We start from the raw sequence: 15,685 nt of genomic DNA, 5'->3' as shown, positions 1-15,685 counted from the left end.
TCAAGTATCCCTAATTTCTATAAAATCTATCAAATATTTAGCCACTTTAATACTGAGGTTTCTTATTATTCCAATCGTACATCGAAAACAAAGGAAACTTTTGAATCCTAAGTACAATATTTAAACAAAGAGAATAAAAATCTATCAAAACTGAACACTCTGTAAAGATATCACTCAATGAGATAGTTACGTAGCTCAAATCGAAAAACTCATGATTAATGAAAGACATATCATAACCTCGTGTCTATGCACAAAAAAAATTCAGATCAAAACTGAGATTTTTCACGAATTTTTGCAGCACAGCACAGAAAATCTGTCTCAACAGAATCAGTCCGTAAAGATTGAATTATTAGATCTGTCTACGTACCTCAAATCAGAAAAGTCAGAACTAACGAAAGTTAGATAGCAAGCACTACTATGCACTCAAGAAATTTCAGATCAGGAGGGCCTCCTCCAGTTGAGAGCGCTAGTTCAACGCGTCGAGGGTGTGGAACTTGTTCCTGGGCGGGATAAGGTTTCCTGGCACTTGGAACAACCAGACAGGTACTCTGTCAAGTCTATGTACTCTAGTTTGTCACAAGGCGCGACAGTCGCACATTTTGAGGACATGTGCGAAGCACAACTTTCCCTTAAGATAAAAATCTTCTCTTAGCAGCTCGATCTGGATAAGCTCCCTTCCAGCCAACAGATTGCCATCCGTCATGGCCCTTCAAACGGGTGTTGTTCCCTTTGCGGGCCCTGGAGGATACTAACCATATTTTCTTCACCTTCTCCTTAGCATAATTTGCCTGGCCAGTTCTACGCCAGCTGCTTGGGTGCAACTGGCATCCAGCCACCTTTGCCTAATTCCATGCAATCCTATCCTCTTTCATGGGTTTCAAGTGTCGTAGTATTTGGGTTTTCTTCCTTGTGCAATCTTTGGCTTTGTGGAACATTCACAATAATCTCACCATCGAGAAAAAGGTGCTCAATCACCCCGCTGACATAATTTATAAAACTGAGACCTTCTTGCAGTTCTGGAGTCTCAAGTTCAAGGAAATGGAAAAGGAGAGCCTGAACTGGATGGCGCGGGAGCTAAGAGAGTTGTACGCGACCATGAAACCAAGAAGATGAAGGCTTAATCCGCTGAAGATGAGGCCCCTCTACCGTTTTGTGCATCTTTGTTTGCGGCATGTTTGTGGCGAGGCCGCCCTCATTTATTGTTCCTTCCTATGTGGTTTTGGAACAGTCTAGCTTAGCAGGAAGTTCCCTTTGTGGTGTGTGGATGTAAACTCTTAAACATCTGGTTTTATTAATTTAAAGTTGGGCGTGCCTTTTATCTAAAAAAAACCTTTCTTGGGTGGAACACCCTGACTAAGGCAGATCTTGCAGCCGTGAGAGTTCACGACCGACTTATCTGGCTGCCCTTGGCGTGGACAATGCCAGCAGGAGGTGGTGGGCTTTGCGCTTCCCGGTCCACATCATCATGCTTCAGTGGCTGCTAGGTCTTTGCCTAGATGCATGCCTTGGCGAGGTCCATGCATACGTCGGGCAATTTCCGCCACGTAAACATACGGTGATTTTCCTGGAGGTGGTGTTTAAAGGGGTCGACAAGGCTTGGAGGAGAAAGCATCCTAATGGATGGGGAGAAGACGATGCTTACTTCTTGTTTCGTGATTGCCGTTTCGCTTGCATGTTGAAGTCCATGTGGAAACTATTCATGTGGCGATTGTGAGTTGGCTGGTTAGTGATTTGCAATGGTGGATCTCTGTTCGTCTCCTTGTTGAAGGCAGTGTGTGCTGTTTCGGATTTTCTTCACAGTGAAAACCGATGATCAGGCAACTATGGTGTTAGTCCACTATGACCTTTCTAGAGGCGTCTTCCTTGAAGAACCCTTTTTGTAGTCCGGGTGTGAAGATTGGTGGCGGTAGGTAAAATTTAAGCGAGAATGGACTTTTGTAGGTCGGGCTATATGTAGGACGGTTTTTGAATCTACGAAAATTTTATTTCAAACGTGTTAATATTTTTTGAAAAAATGTTGTGATATAGACAATATTGTAATCTTAGTGTGTAAATCTTCAGAATGAAATATGTTTTATTTTGTGCAAAGCAAAAATTAAAAAAAAACTTGATTTCATCACCGGTGAACTCATGAGGACAAAATATAATGTATTTCAATCTAAAAATTTATACACTAATATATTACAACATTCTCTACGTCACGTATATTTTTCCAATTTTTTAAAAAACTTTGAATCAAAAGTTTTAATATTTTAAATAAAAACAAAACCGGGCTACATGAAGCCCTACTTTTGAAGTTTTTGGTAGGTTTGGGGACTATCTTTTTAGGGAGACTGATTTATAATTCAGCATCACTCAAATTTTGCACCATACTGCACTCGTTGTACTCACACCCGATCTGCACTCGTTGCACCCACAACGGACCTGCCCTATAGGTGAAGAGGACACTCACTAATAAAGACACATTTAAATGATTTCAAAATATAGATTACACTCAATCTACATGATTTTAATACCTAAATTACAGAGCTGATTTCCCTTATGTACATGTTTAAAAACTTACTAAAACAATAATAGTGGATTGTAATTTGTTCTACATAAAGACTTGCATGCAAAAAACATTAGGAAAATCGAGTCTGCCTGATTTCACCTTTCCTCGAATCTATTACAGGAAACAAACTTGATTACAGACATTCACCCCAAGTAATGCAACTGCGTGATAGGTAAGTTCACCTTTATCATTGGCCTAAACTTACACTCCTGGGACAGAAAAATAATACTATGTCATATAGTATATTGTAACTCCACGTACTATATTTCAAACGTAAAAAAAGGTAACCTAGAATGCAAGAAATAATGGTAGAATACATTGACCATCTACACGAACCTATCGGTAATTAGTCAATATCTAACTTGTTGAATATGTAAAAATCACATACTAGGTCAACATAACATCAAGGAAAGTTTCCTCAGCGAGCCAGCTAGATAGGTCAAAACAGACAGACACGGCGTTTTCACTCATAGATACTAGATGATACCCCGCGCGTTGCAGCGACCATTAGAAACAAACTATTGAACACTGAAAATATTGAAATATTATACAAAAATATCATAGCATAACCTGAAAGGTAAAATAAATATTGTACATCTTGAATATGGAAATAACACTTGGAATAATACAACCTGTATTGATTTAGAGCACTATATTTGATTTGTCACAAATTGTATGCAAATCACGAGTTCTTATTTACACTCACTTTCACCCATCAGACAAACTTGTAGTTCCTTTTGTAAATCCTCCCGTGTGCATAGATTCCGACATATATGCAGAAAGTGAATCGTAATGAACATAAACAATCGAGTAATATAAAGAAATGTTCTAAAACAGCAAACACACGATGAATTAGTAACTAACCAGCAATTGAAGCTCATCCAAGATGGAGATGATGATCTGATCAATAGTTGTACAAACCCCTGGGCAATTGATAAGAGTTTTGCCCCTGAAAATGAGTACAGAAAGTGACTAATGTAGAAGGTATGAATAGCTGAAAGATATCATATGAAATAGATTTCTCTTCTGCATTGATGGTCCGTGTGCATATATGAGCCTGCAAAAACCAATAAAAACTAATACCACCATGTAATAACATAAATGAATGATACAATAGAAATTGTGTTCAGATCTAATCCAAATTCCCTGCGAACATGTGAACACAACCTCGACAAAAGAACTCAATTCTGCCTCAGATCTTATTATCGAGGATACCACAAAAGATCAGGTTGATCCACAGTTGCAGACAATGGCGACGCTAAGGAAGCAGGGAGAAAATGAATCAGCTCACCGAGGGTTGGGTTTGGCCAACAGGACATCCAGAGCGGGCCAAGATCTGCTGGCAAAAAAAGTAAAAGACTGGGTTAGGGGTCATAGATTTGGATCAAGCAAATAAACTATTGAATCAGAGTGGACAAATATTTACAATTAGCACATCTGAGGATAACCAAAGAATAATGAACCACGGAAATCGATTTGATTCCAAGTTTTTGATGAAAATAGGAAAATGTGAACTCATCTGTACAGGGGTGCAACTCCTGCCATGGGAACATCGAGCAAAAGAGATGTGCAGGGCAGGAGAAAGTTAGGCGATGCGTTGCGCGGACGACGACAACGACCACCGACCGGCGCCGTCGTCCCGTCCTGATGAAGACGATCTGCTCCATGCAACGTCTCCGTCGGACCCTCAGGAGACGATGGCCACCAATTGGCGAGGGAAACCGATGCCAGGAAGGATACGACTTGCACACAGACGCGTCGACGATAATGGCAGGCTCATCCATGCACTTGCTGCTACTTCTTTGAGAGGCGAGGGAGGTGGAACTTGGAAGCACAGGGACACGCACCTGGTGCTCATGTCCGCCGGCAGCCACCAGGGCGGGCGTGGACGCTACGGGCTGCTGGCCCGTTGCTGGTTTTCCGAGACGATGGCTGGGTCGACATGGCCACGTCTTCCAAGGGAGACGCCATGGGTGGTGAATTGAAGCGAGGATTGTTTGGGCATTCAGTTTATAGGAAGAGCCTCTCACGGGAGATGAGACGGTGGCATGGAGAGCCCGAGACGATAACTGAAGGTTGGGGGTGGGGGACTGTTTGACTACATAAATTAATTGAGTAATGGACCCTTAAATAATTGCAGTTTCTTTTCAGGCGTGGGGAATGACTACAGGGAATGGCTTGAGGAGAGGCTGGGCAAAGCGGTGGGATAATAAGGGTGATGTGGCCTCATGAGAGGGCAGGAAATTCATGTAGTGGGGGCTAGCTATTTAGAGATAGAAGATACCTATGAGGAAAAATAAATTTCAGATCCATTTTAAAATATTGAAACAAATTGAATAAAGTTCCTCAATGTGCATCCGGGCATCCTATGTTAGCTCACAAAAGTTTTGCCAAAAAGAACATTTTATGTGACCTATGTAAACACGACAAATAAATGTCTCGTGAAATTATTATTTTTGGAGCACCAAAAAGTGTCTTTTTTTGCATAATCAACAAAAAAAAATCGCAACACTTTGTGTGCAGGCATAGACGTGTGGAAGTACACCCCGAATTGTTTTTCAGGATTTTAGGATATTATAAAATATGTGTTTTGGCAATAGGTTTATATACACCTATGAGCCAAAATGGATTTCCAAAAACAGACATACAAATCTGCAATGATGGATCTAGCAACAAAGGAAAACATTAAATATAGAAAAGGAGAAACAAAATATCAACTACTACAACATTCTCAAAAAATGTCAGCTACATGCAAATCCATCATCCACACAAGAATTCATTATACAATAAATAAATATAAATACAAGCAAACTAAACACCAAGATATACATAAATCCCTGGGAGCCTTGAAAAATAAACTAAATGATCAGATACCAAAACACATCCATAAAAAAAATATAAAAATATATTAAAAATCTCGTAACTCCTAGCCTACATACCCCTATGGAGTGCTCTGCATCTAAAGTTCAAGCTGATCAAGATCACACCATTCTTCACCCAATATTCCTTAATATAAAGTGAAAAAATAAATATTCCCAGTGTCTTACTAGAGAGCAAGAACATGAACTAGGAGGATAGCAAGAATCGGTTACTCACCAAGGTGGATAGCGACTTTATGCTGAGTTTAATCTTCACCATTGGACTCGCATTATCAAGAAACTACAAAAAGGTAAACGTTGGGGTGTCAAACACAAGAATACATTAATACTTAATGCCTTTTAAGATATAGTTCAAGTGATCTAGCTTAATTAAAGAACGATCCACTAGACAACAACTCTGTTCAAGCTCAGATTGAAGTACAAACAGAGAGCAATCTTGTCGCCAACAATGTATTGATAGGCAAGAAAATGGCTATATGCATCGATGAAACGGCCGAGCCTCTGCAAAGGGGATTTTTGGCTCTCGGGTGCAAACGCACCCTACATGCGCAAAAAATAAATTAGTAACTTTAAATAAATTTGAAAAAATATGATAGTTTTTTGGGAAATCAAAGACGATAAAGTATTGTCCTCGTACAAAAATATTTGGCAAAGAAAAGATTTATGTTGACCTTAGTATTAAAAAAAATTATAACGAATATAGGGTGAATAGAACTTGTATACATGGCATGCATTTCAAGTCTGTTTCTTTGACAAGTGAAAGAAGGAAAGTCCTTCGAAGTGAATCTTCTTATACAAGTACAATACATGCTCATTTTTTATTCGACAATAGATTCGGAACATTTTTGCACCTTTTTGAATTACTGTTTTTTGCATATATAGGATGCGCTGGTTATACCCAGATGCACTAATGTATTTTCCGATCCCCTTCTTTTTAAACATAAGGCCAAAGGCCCAGCTTTAAATTAATAAAGCGGTAGTTCGATACAACACACGCCACAAACGGAGACCTCCAAATACAAGTGTTGCCATACAGGAACCCAAGTCTGAAACACATATGAAAGGAAACAGCTAAAGAGTGGCGAGTAGCGGCGCGGAGGAAGTAAACGTCAATCCACCCCGGATGTCGAAGTCATCAGCGTCCTCCGTCCCTGATCCTCGCGTGTAGCCTCCTAACCTCGTCCAGTGCCGCGTCCAGCAGCGGGCGGTCCTTCCGTCTGACCAGTACCCTCCAGCTCTGCATGTAGATAGACATTTTGAAGATAGCATCAGCCGGGCTGGAAATCAGGGAGCCTTCAATAGCAAGCTTGTTGCGGATGTTCCAAAGCGCCCAACTCTGGGCAGCGAAGGTGTACCAAGCTAACCTACGAAGTCTACCCGTCAAGCCGTTGGCAATGGCTACAAAGTCCGCAGCCCCTGCTGGGTCCCAAGAGCAGGCAAGGAGATCCCTAATCCCTGCCCACATAAATCTCGCGATGTGACAAGTGAAGAAGATATGATCGCAAGTTTCCCAATCCCCACAAAGGGCGCATCGCCCATCCGATGGTCCGTTCCGTTTGAGCAATTGGTCTCCGGAGGGAAGCCTACCACGGATTAGTTGCCATAAGAACACCCTGATCTTCGGCGGGACCCTCGTGCGCCAAATCTCTTTAAAGTGGGTAATCGTCCCCCCTCGGGACAACTTGGAGTACAAGGAGTTGGTCGAGTACTCCCCAGAAGGTTCCAGCGCCCAGCGGACTACGTCCTCGCCATCAGAAGCAGGCGAGAGGTCGAAGATCCTGCAGAGATTGTCCCATTCGGCACGCTCGGCTAAGCTGAAGGTGCGACGGAACCTAATCCGCCAACCCTCGTTGGTCCTGACCCCCTGGACAGTGGCAAAGTGATTGTCGCAGCAAGCGAACAACCGCGGAAAAGTGAAGCGAAGGGGCCCATTACCCGTCCACCAGTCCAGCCAGAAATAGGTTCGACGCCCATTGTGAACCTGGTGCTTAGCACCCAATTTAAAGTACCATTTGATCTTTTGAATGGAGTTCCAGAATTGGGATCCTTTGGTGGGAACCGCCGGGGAAAATAGATCATGGTCCCCCAGGTACTTGGCCCTAAGAAGGTCTGCCCACAGGCCTTGTGCGTTCTGATAGATCTTCCAGATCCACTTAACCATCAAGGCGATATTCATAGACTTGGTGTTGAGGATACCCAACCCTCCAAACGCCCGGGGTTTGCACACCGTCGCCCAATCCACCATATGATACTTGCGTTTGGCCCCCACTCCTTCCCAAAAGAAGCGGGACCTGTGCTTGTCCATGGCTGCGTGAGTCGTGTCATGCAGCAGATAGAGACCCATGGCAAACAACGGGAGGCTGGAGAGGCAGGAGTTGGTAAGCTCAAGCCTTCCAGCCGACGCGAGGAAAAGGCCCTGCCAAGGCTCAACCCGATGGCCAACCTTCTCAGTGAGGAAGTGCCAGTCCGCGACTGAGAGGCGGCGGTCACTAACCGGTAGGCCAAGGTAGTGGAACGGCAAGCTCCCGAGCTTGCAGTTAAGGGAGTCAGCCACCCTCTGACGCTCCCAGTCCGTGACCCCTGTCACAATCACTTCGCTCTTCGCGAAGTTGATCTTAAGTCCCGACATGTTCTCAAAACAGAGAAGCAGGAACTTAAGATTGGCGAGCCCCACCTCGGAGGGTTCCAGCAGAATCAGGGTGTCGTCTGCGTATTGGAGGTGCGTGACCCCGCCCGGGATGAGGTGGGACACCACACCCTCGAGGTGCCCCGCCTCGGAGGCCCTGGCAATGATAGCCGCCAGCGAGTCCACCATGAAGTCGAACAGGATCGGTGATAGCGGGTCGCCCTGACGCACCCCACGAGCGTTCCTGAAGTTCTCCCCGATGACACCATTAACGTTAACTGCAGTCTGGCCACCCGAGACCAGCTGCATCAGGCGATGGACAATCATGGGAGAGAAGCCCTTTCTCAATAGCACTTCTCTCAGGAAGTCCCAACTTACCCGATCGAAGGCTTTCTCAAAGTCCAGTTTGAGGAGAAGGCCCTTGAGCTTCTTGACTCTCAGCTCGTGGGCGATCTCATGCAGGGCGAGCACACCCTCGTGCAGGCCTCTGCCCCTGATGAAGGCCGATTGACTACGGTCTATGGTCTTGTGCGCAAGAGGAGCGAGACGGGTAGCGTAAGCCTTGGCAACGAATTTAAAGATAACGTTTATGAGAGCAATAGGCCTAAACTGCTTGATAGTGTCAGCTCCTTGGATTTTCGGTATGAGGGATATGACTCCAAAATTAAGCCGCGCAATGTCGACCCTCCCTAGGGCGAAGTCATTGAGGATCTGGAGAATGGGGGATTTAAGGATATCCCAGAACTTCTTGAAGAAGAAGACCGGTAGCCCGTCTGGGCCAGGGGCCGAGTCGGGCTTCATGCCCTCCAGAACCTCATCCAGCTCTTCAGGGGTAAAGGTGAGCTCCAGACCCCTATTCTCCTCGTCGGAGATTCTTTTGGCAGCCGGCCAAAGGTCCTGGGCAAGGGAGAAGACCCTCTCCTCCCCCTCAGCACCCATCAAGCCCTGGTAGAACTGGTAAACATGTCCCATCATCTCTTGCTGGTCGGAAATCTCCCCAGATTCCGTCAGCAGACGAGGGATAAGACATTTCCTACGCCTCCCATTGGCGTAGGCATGGAAGAATGCAGTGCAGGAGTCCCCTTTAAGGGTCCATTGCAGCCTGCTGCGTTGGCGCCAGTAATCTTCTTCCGCGCCATCCAGCTGGACGATCTGTTCCTCCAGGAAATAGCGGAGGGCCCAACCCTCCTCGTCGAGACCAGACGAGTCAGCGAGCTCGTCAAGCTCCTTAACCTGGGAGAGGAGGTTGTCCCGAGCCTCCCTCCGAAGTTTGCCAAGATTGGCCCCCCAGCCCCGCAGATGTTGGCGAAGGCATCTCGCGATGCATTGCCAGAGATCAATGCTGCATCGGTGGGGACCCAACTCTCGGATGCAAAAGGTCAGCTTATCCTTGACCATTTGCTCAAAACCGGCTACCCTAAGCCACCAAGATTGGAAGAAAAACCTCGCGGGCCGGCGAATCCCCTGTTCGCCGTCATCCAAGAGAAGGGGACAGTGGTCGGAGCCCACCCGGGTGACCGCCGACAGAGAGCACAGAGGGAAGAGCGTCTCCCACGACGGAGAGACGAAAACCCTACCAAGGACCGAGCGAATAGGGGAAAGCTGTTTGTTGGTCCAAGTGAACCTAGCCCCGGTTCGATTGAGCTCACGGAGGGAGAGGGAGGCAATAGTGTCGTTGAACAGGCGCACCCGAGGCCAGTTGACATTAGCATTGCTCTTATCCCTAGGTCCGCGAATGAGATTGAAGTCGCCCCCCACAATGAGGGGAAACCTGCAATTAACCACCTCAGCAGACAGCTCCTCCAGGAACTCCCTAGTCCTGGAGTGATCAGCCGGGCCATAGACCAAAATGCAGGTCCATTTGACCCTACGGCTACGATGGAAAAGGTCGGCGCTGATGAAGAACCTCCCTTTTCGCCAGGTCCCAACCTCAAAGCAGGCATCGCGGAACCCCAGGAGCATCCCCCCGGATTGTCCTGTGGCCGGCAACCAGTTCCAGCAGAACTGGCCGCCGCACTCGAGACTCCGCAGCTCCGAGTCCGTGAAGTCCTGTCTAACCGTCTCCTGTAGGCCAAGAATGTCAACCCTGTCACGTTGCACATAATCTCGAAGCTGGGTACGACGCCCTTGTCCCCCAAAGCCTCGCAGGTTATAGATTAAGGCCCTCATTTAGGGGCACGCTTCTTGTACTGTCTCTTGGAGACAGCAAGCACAGGAGCCTTAGCACACTTCCGCCGTGGACGTGAACGCAAGGGACCGGACCCTTCCGAAGCCCCCGCGATGGTAGCCAGAGACGTGGGAGCTGGCTCCGGGGCCCCTGCCCCGGCCAGGAGCGGTGGAGCATTCACTGCCCCCGCGGCAGAAGCAGGAGGTTCAGCTACCACCTCACCCCCCGCCTGCTCCTCCCTAGGAGCATCCGCCGAGGACTTGGCCGCCGCAGCCGCCCGCTCCAGACGCCGCGCAGTCTCAGCGAGAGCGGCTTGGACCCTCTCCTTTGCCCTAACAACGGAGAGGGCCTCGCCCGAGTTGCCCACCCTAGGAGAGAACACCATACAGCTATCGCGAACGACCGAAGATAAATGCGCGTCAGAGAGGAGGTCCAGGATGACGAAGTCGTTACCTTTGTCCTTGGTGATGATGTTGTCGGCCTTGCCCTCCAGGTTCTTCTCAGCCGTGCGCCGCTGGGCGCGGAGGAGCGCAGAGGTGCCAGCCGCCGCTCCCTGAGACCTCGAGCTCTTCCTCACAGACGTAGACGCCCGCTTGGAGTAGACGGCCTTGGAGCGGCGTGCCTGCGCCACGGGGGTCACCTCGGACAGATCCTTGAGGAGGTCGCCATGTCCTTCAGCCTCGGGGCGCCGCTGCACCTCTCCTCCCTCGCCCTCAGAGGCGTCCACCACCTCAACAGCATCCATGAGACCAGGGCTCGCGGGGAGCGAGAGCTTGGCCAGCTTGGCCGGCGGGCCCTCCGCCAGCTGGCTGTCCTCCACCCAAGAAGGCGCCGGGTCGGTGATCTGAGAGTCAAGATCAGCCGAGTCGAGGGAGTCGTCGGCAAGGAGGCGGGACCCCTCCGCCGCAGGAGCCGGCGCCACGAGATGCACCACCATTTTGTGCCTTGCCGGTTCCGTGATGGCGAGGGAGGGGAGGAACTCCGCAGCCGCGCCGATGTTGGAGCCATACTCATCAAGTGGGGCAGCAGTGAGAGCGAGGGACGGCAGCCCCTGCATGCCATGCGTCGACACCGGCGGGTTGGAGCTAGAGGGGCCAGCTGCCCCTCCCTTGTCAGTCGCCGCATCTTTGTTCTTGTCTTGACTGCGACTGTGCTTGTTCCATTCGCTATCGGATGGGATATCATCGGAGTCCTCGTCGTCAAGATTGTTGCTTGGTGGCGGTGGAGGGCCCCCTGACCCCGCACCGGAAGACCCACGAGGCGGAGCCTCCGCTTGGACTCCGACAATGAAGCCCTCTCCATTGACGAAGACCTGGACCGAGCCCTTGATTCGGTCAGGATAGCGACAGTTGAAACGCATGCGAATCGGCTCTCGGTCGCGCTTCTGGATAGAGAGCTCGTCGACGTCGAACGGCCTCCCAATCATGGTGAAAGCCGCCATGAGGCGGTCCCTGGTCATGAGGTCCTCCGGGACCCCCGACAGGCGCACCCAGACCGAGGGGAGGACCAGACTCGGCTTGGGGGCCAGGAAGGCCTCGCGGATCTCAGTATCCGTCTTGCTGAGAGGGAGGTGGAGCTTCCCGCTCCCGGTGCTCAGCTTCAAGGTCTGGCGAGTGGGGAAGACGACGAAGAACTCAGAGTCCGAGAGGCGCTGCACTTGCCAGTCCCAAAGCTCATCAACCAGATGCTTCAGCTCATCAGAGAGCTGGGTCTCAGACAACGGCGTCGAGCAGAACTTGATGATGGCGGCGTAGACGTTCCCATTGCCTAGCCCCCCACGCATCGGCTCGACGTCGATGTTGTAGAAGCCACCACCATTGATAGCGTGGCCCATAGTTTGGAGCATGAGACCCTTCCCACGCGACGGGCAGCTCGCCGAGGAGTGGCCCTCACCGCTGCAGATGACGCACAGGGGTCGAAGGTGCAATCAGACTGAAAGTGACCCTCCCTGCCGCACTTGAAGCATTCACCCGCCGTCGGCGCCCCTGTCCGAGGTGGGTTTTGCTTCGCCTTGCCCTTTGACTGCTGCTGGCCACCCTCCCCGGGGGCCTTCTTGTTCTTGTTCTTGGGCTGCGCACGTTGACCCTGCGCCGCGCGGTCTCCCTGACCAGCAGCGCCGGAGCGATCTGCGCCACCCCGCGCCGGGGCACCATCCGCGCGACGGTTCGCCAACGCCTCCTCGCGCCGACGTTGCTCCTCCCACCAGGGAGGCGGAGGACCGTAGTCGAAACCGCGGCCGCGCTCCGGGTCGCGGAAGTCGTCTTGGAAGCCGCCGCCGGCGTCGGAGCGGCCACCGCCCTCGAGGAACCGGAGCCCCCTCGTAGCGGCCGCCGCCGCCCTCGGCGCACGCCGCCGTCGTAGCGACCGCCGCCACCACCGTCTTGTCGAGCACCCTCCTGGCGCCCGCCGCCGTCGTAGCGACCGCCGCCACCACCGTCTTGTCGAGCACCACCGTCTTGACGCGCCACCTGCCGCCCGCCGTCGTGGCGGCGGCCGCCGCCCCCGTTGCCCCCCTCACCCTCCCTCCTGTCGTCGTAGCGCCGTTTCCGCCCGTCATCGAAGCCGCCCGCCATGAGCGCCGCCGCAAAGGAGCGAGAGAGCGGCGGGGAGGCGGGAATCGGACGGAGGAGGCGGTGTCGCGGCGCAAAGGGGTCGGAGAGCCTTTGTCTCACTTCTTTGGATCTAGCAGGAAACCCTAGAGAGGGATCGGTGCCACCCTTAGGCATCCAGAGCCAGGTGAAACGGCGCAGCTGGGCTGGGCCAGGCCGGGGCAGAGCCAAGATGGGCCAGACAGGCTCAGGGCCCAAGTCCAGGATGGTGCCGCCTTCCTGGCCCGTGGGCGTGGAGACAACAGCCTCAGTGGCCTGGTTGGCCCAGATGCGGCCCGCAACATCGTCCTCCCCGCCCGGCGGATTCAAACGCACTGGATCTCCCAGATCCAGAACGCGGCGAGCCTCGTTGACCGCCGGCGAAGGGCCCCAGCGGGAGCAGCCGACCACCGTCGCACACCGCGGGGCGCCACCCGGGATCAGGTCAGGCCACTCCACCGGCGCATCCAACGCAGAAGAAGGGCGACCCAGCCCCGCAGATGCAGAGGACGGCGAGCGCGGCCGAGCCGAATCCCGTGGGCGTCGTAGCCGCGGCGGCGCCGTCGGAGCAGAGCTGCAGAACCTCGAGCCCCTGCCACCCGGGGCGAAGGACGAACGGCGGCGCACGGACTGCGAGGAGCCCCCAAGCTCCTGAGCCCGTCGAATGAAGCCGCCCAGGGTGCTGGTGGCCGGCCGCCGGCGCCGGAGGGCTTCAAGATCAGAGTCCTCCGCCTCTCCCTCCGAGACGTCAGAGGCAGAGACCGCCTCCTCCTCCCCATCAGACTCACCTGCGAGAACCCAAAACTTACCTTGTGGAAGCGCAGCGCCGGAGGGAGCCGCCACGCACGGCGCCGCATGTGCCGGCTCCACCCGCCGGAGGGAGCGTCGACGTCGCCCTCCCGAGCCGCGCCGCCGCGCGGGCCGCCGAAGCCCGCAACGCCAACGCCGCTTGCCCGAGACGCGCCGCCGCGCGCGTCGCCCGCTTCCGCCCGCTCTTCAGACATCCTCCGCTTCCTGGTATCTGTTGAGAATCTCCGATCCCCTTCTTTTCAAAAGAGACATGAAAAAAAAAAAAAAAAATCACTTTTAATAATATTTCTTCTGTCCCAAAATAAGCTGCTGAAGTTTGTGTAGACATATTATAAATGTGTAGATACATTCATATCTAGAAAAATTTGAGCAAGGTATTTTCGGACCAAAAGAATATAAAACGTCCAAAACATGTATAATAGCAGTTATTACAAGTTAGCCTTAAAATTGGACAAAGAAGGTCAAATGATTGGTGAAATAAAAAAATTGTGTGGCTAATTTTCAGTCGACTAAGAACTAACTTAGCTATAGCTATCAGTCGAATGATCAAAACTAAGTTCCAACCTATGTTGCAACTCACCATTAGCATAAATCATGAAGTGAATCTAAAATCTGGAAGATTTTTTTCTAATTGCAACCTTCAATTACAATTTGTGGATCATAATGCAAATCTGATAGTGCAGAAGTCTAACTGAGAAACGTTGAGAACACTGCAAAACCGAATTGAAAATAATGTATTGGCAAAACGGGATTATGATAAGGAAAACCTAGTGCAATGATAAGAACCAGCGATACAATGCCACCGGCTCACACAAACCGGTATCAGAGTGTAAATAGCTGGATAAGATGGAAATTAAACAAGCTGCGACACCGTATATACGCACACCTAAGATATTGACTAGAGTATTCCAAATTTAAACTTGAGCATCCGATTGTCCTCCGATTTACAGCCACCCCGCTTCTACACAGCCGTCGCTGTTGGCGAAAAAGTCAAGCTGAGGTCCCGCGACGGTGCCGTGGAGGCTTCTGCTCGGCTGCGGAAGTAGAGGTGGGGCGCGCTGGGGGGACGCGATGCAGCCGTGGGGAAGAAGACCGGCGCATTGGGCGACCGCGACGGCGCCATTGGTGCCCCGATTCCGTTGGGGAAGAAGAGGTGGGGCGCGGTGGGAGGCCGCCATACTGCCATCGAGGACCCGGCTGCCAAGCGGTGCTTCGGCCCTACCCCGCCGGTGGTGCACGGCACGTCAAAGAACTCCGTGCCCTCATCGCTGTAGTAACTCTCCTCCGTGTCAGAGCTCTCGGTTCCAGAATCGCTGTACTCGCTCTCTGACTCGTCGGAGCTCTCAGTGCCATCGTCGCTGTAGTCGCTCTCCTCCGCGTCGGAGCTCTCGGTGCCATCATCGCTGCCGTTGCTCTCCTCCGCGTCGGAGCTCTCGGTGTCTTCGCCGTCTTCAAAACTTTCAGTGTAGTCAGGATTGCTCGCGATGCTGCGGGTGACAAACTGAGACACGCCTAGAGGGGCGCACGCGAGGTACCGCGCCGCCGTTCGCATCTTGGCCATGTCAATGTCAATGTCTTCGTCGTCTACCGCACAAAGGCTCTCCATGTCGATGTCGTCTAGGCGTCTGCCGCGCGAGCACGACTCCGGCTCCTCCTCGTCTGCGTCAGAGCTCTCGGTGTCGATATCGTCGTAGTCACTCTCCGCTGCGTCAGAGCCCTGGTCGGTATCCATGTTGGCGCAGTGGGCGCAGGCGCGCCGCTCTGGGTGCTCGATGCCGTCCGTGTCCTCAGTCTCGGCGCAGTGGATCTTCCCGGTGCCAGATCCAACGTTGCCCATGCTGAGGATGCTAGCCGCCAGATTCGGGTCGAAGCAGTCGCCAGAGGCGCCGAAGACAGCTTTGCTACCCGCAAGGGTCGGGAGGTTCAGATCGAAGTAACCGTGGGCGCCGTTGCTCTCCTCCTCCTCGTCTTCGTTCTCGCCACCGATGGACAACTTCTGGAGCTCTTCGCCGTGGCTGCAGGAGACGAGGTCGTCGACCGAGGGGCCGAGAGCGTCGGCGGCGC

At 51.4% G+C, this 15,685-nt stretch overlaps 1 long non-coding RNA gene across 1 annotated transcript; it reads right to left on the bottom strand.

Annotated features, from left to right (window-relative positions):
• Positions 1 to 6,358: 6,358 nt before the first annotated feature.
• On the bottom strand, positions 6,359 to 13,842 carry LOC139830475 (uncharacterized). Its single transcript, XR_011742481.1, has 2 exons — positions 13,621 to 13,842; positions 6,359 to 6,667 (listed from the first exon to the last, which is right to left on the bottom strand). It is a non-coding gene; the product is annotated as an uncharacterized lncRNA (long non-coding RNA).
• Positions 13,843 to 15,685: the final 1,843 nt, after the last annotated feature.

This window comes from Lolium perenne, chromosome 4 (genome assembly GCF_019359855.2).
Source record: "Lolium perenne isolate Kyuss_39 chromosome 4, Kyuss_2.0, whole genome shotgun sequence".
Taxonomy (NCBI): Eukaryota; Viridiplantae; Streptophyta; class Magnoliopsida; order Poales; family Poaceae; genus Lolium; species Lolium perenne.
This window is presented reverse-complemented; position numbering and strand designations above follow the sequence as displayed.